Raw genomic sequence first — 14211 nt, 5'->3', positions numbered from 1 at the left:
TGCATAGCTAGACAGCAATGTAATTAATTATCTTGTAATTAATTTTCTCAGGGGAGTTGTTCAACCACCATCACTGTACCACCTGACCATCATCCACATTCATTACACTGGAAATAATGGCATCCCTAATTGACACTTCAGAGTCTGTAGTTCCTCTCCTTTTTGGAGCCAGAGAAAGCCTATCCTGGTATAAAGTAGAGAGGGGAAGAGAGGGAGAGAAGGATTGTTTTCCCATCTTTGTGAAGGTTGGAATTGAGGTGAGGAAGGTAGCAATGAAAGTCAGTATGATTATGACAAAAAAAAAAGCTTTCAGCTAGGACAGTTTTGCAGCATTTCCTGAAGGGGAGCAGCCTCTTGATCCTTTTTAATATCCTTATTAGTCTCCAGTTCAAGAAGCGTGTGTGAGGACATGTTTAACTCCCATTGAAGTCAGTGGTTCTTAAGCATATGCTCAAATTTTTTCGCAAATCAGGACTTTAATCTGTTCCTTATGTACGTTCAGGATTACAGAGAAGTCTTCTGTTTTTGAAGTTGCTGGAAACATCAGCTTGCTGATGGGAGGTGTGGGAAGGGAGCAGGACTCCATCACTTTCAGAAGTCTGCAACTTTCTTTTTTAATTTTTTTTTCCAATTTTGGCCGGAAAAGTATCTGTTTACCAACTTTTTTTTCAATCGCCTCAAATCCTGTCTATTAGATTCTAATGTGTGCTGCAGAAATGTGAGTTACTGACACAACACACTTCTAGGTTTTCGTTAGTTATAAAGTCACAAATACTAAGGTTAGCATCTCATTCCTCCCTCCTTCCTCTATAAAGTTGATAGAACTCTTACCAAAGCCCAAAGAGATTTATTCGCAGCAAGGGGAAAGAAGAGTTGAGACAAAAGCTGTAAAACTGTCTCCGTCCTACACTGCAAACGCACCTCAATTCTGGCATCTAGTGCTGTTGGCTGTTTCAGTCCTGGAACAGAACCCTCTTCGCTGAGCCTGAAGGTTGTGCCAAACTGTATGGTGATTTTTGTGATATGGAAAAAAGCCCACTGGAGACTAGCCCGAAAGCAGCCAATCTTGTGATCTGATCCTCATGTGAATTTGTGTCTCCAAAGTTCAGATTTAATATCTTCTGTAATTTTACCATGCGCTCTATTTGCTGATATTACACTGGAAAACTCTAGATATTGAAAAATAACTGCAAAAATTGCCAAGCCCAAGCATTCAAAAGGTATCAGCAAAACTCCTGTTTCTTTTTCTTTTCTCTCCCTGCCTGCGGCTCCCTCATCCTCCCCAAACTGCTTTAAAACACATTTAGGAATAAAATAGCACATTGGTCCAGTCAAATCAAGGGGAGTGCCCAGGTTATTTAAATTTGACACACACACGCACGCACACATCCACACAATCCACACACGCAACAAATGTCTGTTCATGTCTATTATATCAATGAAATGGAATCACATAAAAAAAGGTATTTCACTCTTTTCAGAATTCTTCTTACAGAAAACTAGAGTGAGAGGACAAATTGCCAATGCTATTTAAAGAGTTTACCGGCCCCTTCAAAATGAGACTTTACTTTCTTTGAAACACATTCCTCTGGCACAAGTAATTATTACCTAAAATCTTGAAATTAAAAGACTGCTTTTTAAGAAAGATTCTTTTTTTTCTTTTTTTTTCACCCATGTGGCTTAGTTTCAAATGCTTCCTTTTTTACACAAGGGTCTGCTCAACACTGGGTATTAAATATTAGCCATGAGTATTGTCATGTCTGGGTCATGCTTGATTTCTGCTATAGCTGTTTACAGGATCTGCTCTGTTGTGCACACCCTTATGAAGTTGAAACCTCAAGAACAGAAGAGAGAGCATACGAAACATCTTTTTATTCACTTTTTTTTTTCCTGTTTACTCTCAGCCTTGCACACTTTTCTTACATGCCATAAATCCATGGAAGAGCCATGAATGACCTACAGTTACCAAAAGTCAGTTCTCAGTAAAACAATTGATGGTTTGGGGCAGAATACTTGCTTTGGATGTTTCTTGCACGTACGTAAGCCCTACCGAGGAGAGAGAAGAGTGAATGGACAAAGGAAAAACACACTTAAGGCAGCACAGAGAAAACATTGAGGTAGATAAGAAACAGGATCCGAAACATCGGCTGAGCAGCAGTTGGGCAACGCCTTGCAGGGAAATAAGTTTAACTCTGAGGGGATAAACTGGAACTAGAAGAAGGATTCTAGTACATAAGCAAGGGAATTTCAAGAGGGTATGATTGAAAGGTAAGATCATTTCATCAGCTTCAGTTTTTGCAGGGTTAAAATAGGAGCCAAAAGAGGGCCAGGGCAGGAAAACGGGATTCAATTTCTGCTATGTGGTATAAAAACCATTTGCAAAACGGTATGAAAACATGTTGGAAGGAGAGGAGATGGATAAAAGCAACTTGCAAACTCTCATGGAAAAATTAGATCTTCTAAACCATAGTTCTCACCCTGTTTAGAACAAGCTGCAGCCCATGGCCATGTACTGGGGAAACCAAGGACAAAGTTGTTTTGCCCCCATAAAATAAATGCTTGGTGCTTACCTCCAGGTATCTTTTGTGAGCATTTTTTTCCAACATCTGTGCATTTTTGCCCTGGAAGGAACGGAAATGCTTTCTGCTTTTATAAAGAAACTGACCTTAACAGCATAAAACCAGCTCTTAGGCTTCATGGAGAGCAGAGAGAGGAGACACTAAGTTACACGGCAGGGAAGGTGCAAAGGCTGATTAGCGAGACCTTCTTTTTGTGCTTGTTGTGCAACATGCTACACACATTCCCTGGACTTGCTTCAGTTCCCAAACTTGCAGAAATACTCTTCCAGGGGTATTTAGGGAACACACACACCCTGCCAAATAACTTCTGAACTAGTAAGGCTCCACAGAGGTTCATATGAACATCTCAGACAAGAGCAGCACTTCTTGCATTTCTAACTCTAGCGTGCATTTCTCCTCTGCCTTTTGTAATAAGAGTCTGCTGATATGTTAGCAAGGTCCTTTTAATTAACAGGACAGCAATAACATGTAGCCAGACTCCACTTATACGGGTAGCATCAAGCTTTCCAATCATCTACATAATCAAGTCAACCATATGTTTCAAGATTAACATGGATGCAGCTTTTAGTTTGTGCGTGTGTGAATTAAGACTATCAATTAGTTGTGGAAACATGCTTGAAAAACACAAAGCAAGCCAGAGGCTCCATAAATAATATTTTTATGGTATCTACCCATATGTTGTGGAACTACGAACATTTCTTAGTCACACACCATCGAGCTGAAGGAATCAGTGACAGAGTAACAACCGACATGCCTGTGCTTAACTTTTTCAACGTTATACTGTTAATTCCAAGAGAATTACGTACAGTAACCTAAGCTTCGACAGACTTAGAGCATCAGTACACAGCCTGGCAAAGCACCGAGTGACTTTTGCAGGATGGAAGGAAATGGCTTACCCAAGAACTCTGAAGGATTGAGTCATTCTGGAAGTTATATTTCACCAAACATACTTCAAAACGGCTGGACGCATTTAGCCACCGTACTTGAAACACACAATTTCTATCCAAAAGAAGTGTTTGTTTGGGTGTCATGTCTGGCAAAGCCCTTGTGATATGTTTGCAAATGCAAAACCATTAAATCTCTGATATTTCTCATGCTAGCAGACTGCAAATCCGATTGGCACCTTCTCTGTATGTCCAAATTTCAGTTTGGAACCAGTGAAATAAAGATAGCTTTATAGGGTTTGAATATTGTTAGATTTCTGTACATATTAAAACAATAAACATATTTGCCTCGTAAAGTTGTAGCAATGTATCAAAATGTAAAAAGCAAAGGGGTCAGAATGATTGGAGAAAAAAAATTAAAATGGAAAGCTAAACCAAAGCTACAGGAAAGTTTGGCAGCATATTTCTTCATAATGTAAACCAACCCAAAACATTTGCACACTTGTCTCTAGCTTTTTCTCCTGTGCATATTCACATCGGGGGTTTTTTTCATTTATAATTTAAGTTGTTCTATTTACTACTTTTAAAAAGAAATAATACAGACAGAATAGTCACTCTTTTCACTGGCACAATAGTACGATCCATTAGAAAATCATGTAAATTAAAGTGGCAATAATACAAAACATAATGCCGTGGATTCAAGACGCCTTATGGTCAACTGCTAATGAAGCCTTCTGTTTCAATCCGACTTTGCTCCCCTGATCCATAACTGTTCCATCTCGCACTGCCTAACAGACTGACATTATCTAACAGTGCTGTTCTATTTGGTGGATCACTGCGGTCCTTAAGCTATTGTAGTAGTATTTTTTGTTTTGCTGTAAAGAAAACGCTCATTCTTCGAGGATAAATGGAAATGGAAAGACCGTACAGGCGTACGTTCCTTCAGAAATGGACTTGTGTAAAAAAATGAAGAGAGGGAGGGAGGGAAGGGAGTGAGACCATGAGTGTGTATTGTTCTAATGTCCTCAGGAACGCAAAGACTTAACACACAGCTGTGGCTTGAGGTCATTGCTGTACACCCAAACCAAGAATATAGGAAAGAAAAAAAAAAAAGAAGAAGATAAAAAAAAAGAGCTTAATACTACTATGTCACTTCTGAGTCAATCAAACCAGTAATTCTGAAGTGCAAAGGACTGGCACCGTTCTCAGTTCTCCCTAAGTGCCACATAAGGCGAGTGCGACTCGTGGACTTTTACTAGGTTTTAAAGTCCAGTTCAAAAAATATCAATTCAAAAAGAGTGAACGCATCTTAGCCCCCATTAGATTGCTGTTTTCTCCTGGCAGAAAATACTATCTGGCATTCTCAGCACGCAGCTTTACAAGGCACAAAGCTTTTGAGCGGTCAGCGTCGGCGTAGCCGCCCGGGCTCCATTCACACCGTTTTTACCAGCTCAGTGTACCAAAGCCTCACAAAAAACCCCGTCGTAGAGTTTACCAACACATACCACTGACGTTCTTTTTCCTTCACTAAACCAACTGGTATTTTTCTTAATTTAGGAGACATCTAGTCACTGTTCCTACCATTCTTTTTTACAGTAATAAGCACATTTTAACAAGTAGGTTTTGCCCGTCCACATACCCTACGAGGATGGGGCCTACAGCGTTCTGGTGTTCTTCTCCAGCTGGAAGAAAACGAAAGACTTGAAAAGCTACCGAGACCCTTGTGCCTGAGGAGCCTCACTCACCCTGGAAAAACACCCCCTTCCAAAGAAGCCCCCATGCACCCTCGGGGGACATTGTGTATTTCTAGACTTTGCCGGTTTTTTGACTTGGCAGGTAGAAAACCCCACGGTTCATTCAACTCTCTTCAGAGCTATATTGTCAGTCCACATGTGTCCGACAGATTTTTTAGCATCTATTTTTAGAAGGACCAAAGTGGGAAACAGCTTTTTTTTTTCCGCTTGGTAAATTTAAGTGACTAATGCCCCCAATTCACCAAAATGTGTAAACATACACTTAACTTCGGGTGTGTTCGTACCAAAAGCAATGCGGCGGCTTCTGCTGTGAAGTCCTGGCTCCACTCAGTAGTTAGTTCTGACTTCAGGACACCCAGGATCTCATTCATCTCCCAACATACGAAATTAAATGCATACTGGCATCATCGCAGGGTCGCAGTCTAAGAATTAAAGCTCACAATGGTGGCAGAGGCCACTGAAGTGCATCTAAGGCAGTTTATGTAAGGCAGCATTTGTTCAGGCTCGCTTGCTAAAAATAAAAAATAGCTATTAGAGATCTGAGAGAATGCAGAAGGAAGAAGGACTTTTAAAAGCCTGCAGTAATCTGTTTCAGTTTTAGTTTTTCATATCCTATTTGCTATAAAATAATGTTCAATCAACCAATTTCTCTCCAGTCCAAGAAGCAGCTTCGTAAAAAAAAAAAAAAAAAAAAAAAAAAAAAAGCTTTGGGTGAACATCAAGCTCTATGCTACTTTTCTGGATAGATATCAGGATAAGCATTACAAAGATCGAAGCTGAAATCGGAAGGGAAGACAGGAGGGAGCTCTAGTCATAGAACTTAACAAAAAAAAAAAAAAAAAAAAAAGAAAAGAAAAAGAGGGAAAGAAAGAAAGAAAAAAGATTACTTGGCTTCCACTTGGGGTTTCATAATCCACTGGATTTTATTGGTTTAGTAAAACTATGCTCTTCCATCATAAATGAAAGATTTGACTCATTCCTTTGAGACTTGTTTCTTCTGCTGTTTGGTCAATTATTTTGTTTCGTTTGTTGAAAAGAAAGATAAAAGGAAACATAGGTTCAAGTACAAAATAACTTTTCTTTCAAATGACCGTTAAGTTTTCATGCATGTTTTCTTCTGTTTATGTATTTTAAGGGCCCCTTTTCCCACTACTGCAAAGTTTATTCAGCACAGGTAATTTTCAATACAAAGTTCGGAATGCTTTTTTTTTTCTTTGTAGTGAGCAAGAAGCTCCAGTGTTTTCATGCTGCATAGTATTGAATGATTACATTCATCATTAAGCGACAAAATATTCAGTAGAAAATTTCCAAATGTGATCTCTGGTTTTTCTTTTGAGTTATAATCACATGCCTATTTAGAAATATGCACAACTTCCAGTGTAAAATTCACAATTCCATACTGAAAATAAATTGACTTTACGGAGTTATGTTAGTCCAAGATCTCAAAATGAAGGACATCCTCCCTCATCTACAATGAATTTTACATCTTTAATATCATTGATGTTAACAAGTAGAATTTTGACAGCCTAAGCTGTCTATTTATAATGTTCAGTAGAATACTTCAGAAGCAACTTTTTATGTATGACAGTGAACTCTCTACTACTATATCCCATTATATTAAGGATTTTTTTTTTCACTTTGTATCACTCAGTGAATGCTAGGATACAGTGATGCAACTCCGCACTACTGATACTACATATATATGTATATATATAATTAACAGACATTGAATAACATCAGCGTGATTTAAAATTTTGTCTATGAAAGTATTATTTTAAATGAATATGGTTTAGGTAAACTTATCAGAGGGCACAGATTTGGTAATATATGTTAATAAATAACGAGGACAACAAGCAGTAGGAAACTAAGAGCGATGGCAGCAGTGGCTTTTCAAACCAGCATTCCTCTGCTGTGTTTGCCGCTGGAAGCAGGCGAGGCAGCGGATCACAAACAGCAGAAGCCCCAGCACGGCTAACGGGCCCATCTCCTCCCAAGCTACGGCCGCAGTCACAACGCACGCCTTAAAACCTGGTGCTACCAAAAAAGTCGGTGGGAGTTTTTGTCATCGATACCTTCCGGGTGGAAACTTCCCTTAGCGTGTACGTTTAGAAGCCCTTTGCTTTAATAACGTTGCTTTTAGCAACTCCAAATGCTTCAAATACATAACACGACCAGACTGTGTGCACCCAACACAATTACACCGGGCTCTTTTTTCGATTCAAACTTTCATTAAACGCAGTAGAAAAGCCGTTATCCGACCATCAAAGACCCCGGGCCACTCACCCCAGAAGCCAAATGCCTTCTTGCCGTGCCCACCTACGTGGGCAGGTGAAGGGGATGTGCCTGCCCTGCCGAGGAGGGGAATGAAGGCTCTTTCTGCGGGGGTGGCTGCGCCCCGTCCCGCTCCTGCCCTGCCACCAAGCAATGCTTGAGGAATGGTGATGCAGATCTGCAAGTCTTTAAAGCCTACTAAAAAAAGCGCAAGCGCACGCACACACGCACACACACACACACAAAGCTTTTCGTTAAATAAAAGCTTACAGGACTTCACAAATGGAAGGAGAGCCCTGGTACTGCCATGGTATAGGTTGGGGAAACAGACATAAAAGGATAGGGCAGAGGCTCGGGACAGACCATAAGGCTGGGTTCGGTGCCCAGCTGTGCACTGATGTAATGAGGTAGCCCCAAGCACTGTTTATCAAGCTTCTCTAACACCACACCATTTTAGTTAGAAACCTTATTAGCGACATATGCAAGTATTTATATTTAAAAAATATGACTTTCCTTTCGCGTCCTTTCAAGTTGCATTCTTAAGTGTATTAGAACAAGGACACGGGATAACACAGCAAAAATAAGGATCGAACCCAACCCCACCATAACTACATTTTACTGGTTGGATTTAAACTTTCCTCCTTCCAGCAGATGAAACCAGATTTATTTTGCCTCCCTTCCAGAGACTGAAAAAAACTGCTTGGTAGAATACATTTTGCTACTGAAAGAAACGTGCTACAGCGACCACTCATAGTGCTGTGTAACGTTGTGTTTGCTGAAAGCAATAATCCAGTGAGCAGCATCAGACTGTTAGCACACAGCAGCAAAGATAATGTTGTCACCTTCCCTTAAATTTCAAGACACAGAACTCAATCCCGCTCTTGAGGGCTGCAAAGATACAGCGTATCGAGTCACCCCATCACTAAAGAATGAGTATTTCCAAACAGCAAACTATAGGCAGATTAACAGGCTCAATTAAAAAGCGCTTGTTCAATAATTAGTGTGTCTAAAAAGGGCAACAAGTCTGACCAAAAAAAAATTCAAAATCTGATTACTTACTGTGCAAAATACTAGAGAAGTTTTGCTAGATATGTTAGGACAAATTTTGTCCTAGGATGTTAAAACCAATGAAATTAAAATTCAGTTTGTATATATAATGCTGAATTGGCAATGCTCGAACAATCCCTGATATTTTATCAATTAATATCTACAAGAATTATAAGGCATTTTTATTTCCTTACCACGCAACAACAGTTTAAAAATCCTGACAGGTAACTGCAACCTTGATTTTTTGAAAAGTTTTAGGGAAATTTTCTCCAGGCATTGCCAGAATGTTTGGATCTTTAATCCCCATGTGTCCGTATCTCCTTCTGCATTTGGTTCCAGCACCACACTTCTTACTCATCCAGACCCCTCGGTGGCTTTGCTTTGAAGACTGATATCCTTAACAGGGCTTAATACCAAATAATAAAAGAAAAACATGCAATTACGTTTACATTTCTGTGCCAAAGATTTAAAACAGAGTAACAGAAATAGGCTCCAAGGGCTTAAAAAACCTTGAGCCCTTCAGGAGTTCCACTAGAGTCAATAGACCTTCACACAAAAACATTTGTGCTCCAGTGAACGTCTGGATTGGGACCCTGATGTTTCTAAAATGGGGGGGGGGCGGGGAATGGGGGGGGGGGAGGGGAAGGGTAGATCCTACTGAATGATACATATAAACAGACAGAAATACATAATTAGAGGCCATACTTATTTCTATCCACACAAAATTACTCTTTGGCTATGGGCAAAGAATTCTGAGAATGTATCAGTAAAACAGGGTTTAAAAATTTTACAGTCCTAGAAAAGTTCCTGATTATTATTTCCTGACAGCAAAAGCGAATGTATCGCAAAATTTCATCCATTAAACAATCCAGCAAGTAGCCCACTAGGTAGCCCAACATTTACTAAGCGAACAGCCTGAAAAGTTTTCTCCTAAAAATATTATTATTCTTCATCAGATTTTGAACTTGTTTCATTTATGAATTCTACAGAGGTGGGTTTTTTTGTTGTCGTTGGGATTTTTTAAATGGTAAGGGATGCTTTGATACTGGATACCAAACAAATTAACTCTTTCCAGAAAAACTACACTTTATTATGTATTTTTTCCTGCTTCCGTTTACAACCACGCTGAAAAGCACAGACATATTGATGAATCAGCTACACAGCTACGGGGTGGGAGGGGAAGTGTAGATCCTACTGAATGATACATATAAACAGACAGAAATACATAATTAGAGGCCATACTTATTTCTATCCACACAAAATTACTCTTTGGCTATGGGCAAAGAATTCTGAGAATGTATCAGTAAAACAGGGTTTAAAAATTTTACAGTCCTAGAAAAGTTCCTGATTATTATTTCCTGACAGCAAAAGCGAATGTATCGCAAAATTTCATCCATTAAACAATCCAGCAAGTAGCCCACTAGGTAGCCCAACATTTACTAAGCGAACAGCCTGAAAAGTTTTCTCCTAAAAATATTATTATTCTTCATCAGATTTTGAACTTGTTTCATTTATGAATTCTACAGAGGTGGGTTTTTTTGTTGTCGTTGGGATTTTTTAAATGGTAAGGGATGCTTTGATACTGGATACCAAACAAATTAACTCTTTCCAGAAAAACTACACTTTATTATGTATTTTTTCCTGCTTCCGTTTACAACCACGCTGAAAAGCACAGACATATTGATGAATCAGCTACACAGCTACACTTTTTGACTACAAGTGTGCAGCTCATTTTTCTTACTGATGTGTTTCAGAAACCAATCAGAAGTCCTCAAAACCCATGATTCCCCAGTATTTATAATCATTTATCAAAATTACCTGCTTTTTAGAGACCATTTCAAACAAGCAGATATGATTTATGATATTTAGATGTGCTTAAAACAAATTCCCTGGAGACGTAACTTTTTACTGCTTGCACATTGAGAATAGGTAGGTTATAAAAGATGTTAAAACACTGGAAAAAAGAGTATTGTTTTCTTTTCGTGTGATTTGTCAATGAACAAAAACCAGCAGAACAGCTATTTAAACACTGGATTCCTGAAATGTTTTTTTATGTTTAACAGCAGTGTTTCTATATGGTACTATTGTAAATACAGTCAAAAATATGAATAGCTGTTATTACCTGCTAGCCTTTCCTTGGAAATCTGCGCCTTAGAAAAACATTTGTCCATGTCAAACTTTAAAAAAAAAAATTAAAAATAAATAAATAAAAATAAAAAGTTTTCTTAAGCCTGGGGGCATGCATTTAATTACATTAGTCTTTAACTGGAATCAAATTTTCTTTTAACATATATTTCTCTATCGCAATTAAATGTCTGAATAGCTGTAGTGCTTAGAACTCCTTCACCAGTACTCAGCCTCCCCCTAATCTTTTCAGCATAGTTCTCATTAATTTTTTTTTGCCATAGCATTTTAGCTTTTCTTAAGGCTACCAGATTCACTTTCTTTTCGTATTCCTCAGTCAGCCTGGATTACACTTCCTATAAAGGCATCAATATGCTTTTCTCCCAACTGAAGTTTTAAGAAAACTTGGACCTAAGTAAGCCAACCTAGACAATCGCATTTGATGTGTGCTGCATCGTCTGAGAATCAAAACCTACTCTATAAAGAACAGAAATAAAATGGCCTCGAAAGTCACAGGCAAGTAATGAGAAGGGGAGGCATCAGAAAAATCCAAAATATTCCATACAGAACAACTTGTACCACAAAGCAACAAAGCGCTCCAAGAATATGTTTTTTATCCACTCAGCATGGTTTTCATCCGCACCTCATTAGCACACAGATAATTCTGACCATTAGTGCGCTTTAAAATAAGCGAATTTATTTGCAACCTATCCTCAAGTTCAGTATCGTCTTTTTTTTTTTTTTGTTTTTTTTTTTTTTTTTTTTTTTCCACTCCTGCATCCTTGCCATAGGCAGAGCCGAGTTTACAAAGGCAAGGATGCAGATGGGCAGTGCTCCCTGCAGCACGTTCACATCTCAAGATGTGTGTGTGCAATCGCTCCTCGACCCGCCTGCGAGTTTTGCTGACCCACTTCTGGGCCTACGCAGGTCGAAAGGAATGTTCTGAAGATAATGACAGAGCGGCTACAAAAAACCTGGAGCCACTGACAGCTGCAGCGTGCAGGAGGCGATGACTACACAAGCAGTATTTCCCAGACCTTTACAACCAGAACAGTCCAACAATTTCACCCTGCTCTGCCGCAGCCTACTCAATATCTTCACGGGGAACTTCCCAAACTGCTTAAAACCTGGGGCAGGGCAAGAGAGAACTGTAAGTCAGTTTGTAAAGCTACCACCAAAGCACGCCTCACCTTGCTGTCTCAATCCCAAACAAAAGCAGATAACAGAGCACAGTGCAAAATATTATTTCCAGCCTCCCATTCCCCTGAAATGTGTGAATTCCAGGGGAAAAGAGCAAGCGCAGGGACAAACGTGCAGTCCATCGTCCAAAACCTAGCTCATCTTCTCCATTTTTGTTTATAATTTAAAAAATTACACTCCCGCCACCATAAGGAAAATGGGGTTCTCTCTGCTGGTAAATTTTCAGAATATTTATATGGCTGAGCAACAGTCCCTAGTTTGGGAGATAAACGATACAAGGAATGTTCACGTTTTACTTTTCTTTAAACTATCTATAAGCTCAGCTTTATGAATCAACCTTCCTGATCTTAAACGTTCAGGAATGAAAGTAGTGCAAGAAAGGGGTAGCCTAAGGTTAATTCAGCTCTGAAATGCAGAACAGATTCAGTGCTCAAGAAAACACTGAACATTCTGTGGCTTTAAGTGATATACTTAAGGAGAGGAAATGTATCTGTAAATAAGCAAGAGCATTAATAATTGTCTCAGAATGCTGGCACTGAAACTTAAACAGTCTCTCTTCACTTCTTAGTTATTTACTATTAGGATTTTATACAAATGCCTATTGAAGTAGTTCCAAGTGTGATGAATATGTCTCCAAAAGTGGGGAAGGCGTGGATGAAATTCTTTCAAGTATGGTAATTTTTTTAAAAAAAAAAAAACCTCAACAGATTAATGAGAAATAAAGGGGATGAATTTCAGTCGAAAGAGGGGCAATTATGGATGACAAATATAGAAACACAGTGACTTAAAAAAAGTTCTTGCTGCCATACATTAGAAGGGCATTAAATATCTAGCACCAGAGTTCAGGATTAATAAAGGGGTGGGGTTAAATGGTCGGTCCAAAACTCAGGCTTTTCCTGCAGAAAACCCAAAGATGCAGCAGCCACTCGGTCGTGGCCAAAAGATGCCCGTTTTCAGTTTGAGAGATTCCAAATGGTGCGAACGGACATAGTATTTTCTCTTAGGGGAAGGGAGGAGGAAAGAGTTACCTGCCTTGATCTTCAGAAGGCCTGAGCCGGGGGGGTTCGGAGGGAGCGCGGCGCAGGGGGAGCGTAACCATGGCTAAAGGCTCCAAGCCTTGTCCACTGAGTCCAGTGGAAGGCTCCCGTCACTGCAGGGTAAGCTGGGGGACATTCCCCACTGCCTTTTTGTTTTGCATTGCAAAATGAAACAAACAGAAAGCGATACAGATACTTCCCTGACAGCGAAAGGGACCCGTTTCCTTTTTTTCCCCCCTCAGCTGTAAATAGACTGAGAAATACAGTCAGTCCTTACACCGACAGGCATCCACTCATTTTCCCAGGAGTGATGGGAATCCAAATGTTAGTGTTGCTCACACACCTCACGGAATCCTAAAATTCCTTGCGTTTCATAAGATGTAACAAAGATGCAACAAGAGATTTCGCTAAATACGGCTTTTAAATCTTGGAAGAGTTTTTAGCCCATACGTCAGCTACGTAAAATGAAATTCAGTTAAACCCATCCTGAATCACTCTAAACGTTTCTTAATGTAGCCAGCAATGAAGAAAACGCTGTTATCCTTGAGGGTTATTTTTAAAAATAACTTCTGTCGCTTACGACTTTACCAAACTCACAACATTTCGAGTGAAAGAGGTCGCGGTTTCAGCTGTGAACTCCATAAGTATCTGGAAAAGCCTTTCACTTTCTCTTCCTCGATAGCAAACAATTCGCTACGCCTGCTCTGGAGTTTTCAAACTGTTGAGCCCTCTCTTTTTTCAAGTGCCTCCTGCCTGTCCCAGTATATTTTTGGTGACCCCCCCGGTTTCTGGGCGCTCTAACGGAAGTGCCATCGGTCGCGTTGCCTTCGCCGAGTGGCTTTTGTCAGCGCGGGGACTTTGACAGGCTTTGCCTTTTTAGAAAAGCAGAGATTATGTCAAGGTCCTTTTGCAGGCTCAGCGATGCCAAATCCTCGCCCTGGAATGACTGCGGGTCTACATGTTTTTTACGCTCGTCTTTAAGTAAGAATCGCAGTGATTTTTTAAAGTCAGACAGCTCCTTCCTTCCCTCCGCCCCCGCCACCAGCAAACTGAAGAGAAGCAGCTTTCTAAAACTCCCGTTCACCCCGTGTTGTGCTCTACAGACCCCAAATTTCGCCCCTTCCATGCTGAGGGTTTGATGCGGGCGCCCCCAGACCCTCCAGGGCAGCGAGGCACCAGCTCCTCTCCCCCATCCCCACTTCCAAGGCAGCGTTTCCAAGCGTTGTGCCGTGGCCTCGGCGCCGCAGTCAGCTCGGCGGCGGAGGGGAAGGAGCGGGTTATATTCTGAATTTTGAAGCAGAGGTGGCGTATCGGG

At 40.2% G+C, this 14211-nt stretch overlaps 1 protein-coding gene across 1 annotated transcript in view; it reads right to left on the bottom strand.

Moving 5' to 3' along the window:
* The window catches only part of MEOX2 (mesenchyme homeobox 2), a 53264-nt gene that overhangs the window by 37721 nt on the left and 1332 nt on the right, over window positions 1-14211 (bottom strand). The window lies entirely within an intron of this gene.

This window comes from Calidris pugnax, unplaced genomic scaffold, assembly GCF_001431845.1.
Source record: "Calidris pugnax isolate Ruff unplaced genomic scaffold, ASM143184v1 scaffold11, whole genome shotgun sequence".
Classification (NCBI taxonomy): domain Eukaryota; kingdom Metazoa; phylum Chordata; class Aves; order Charadriiformes; family Scolopacidae; genus Calidris; species Calidris pugnax.
Note: the sequence above shows the minus strand (reverse complement) of the source record. Positions and strands in the feature narration are given on the sequence as shown.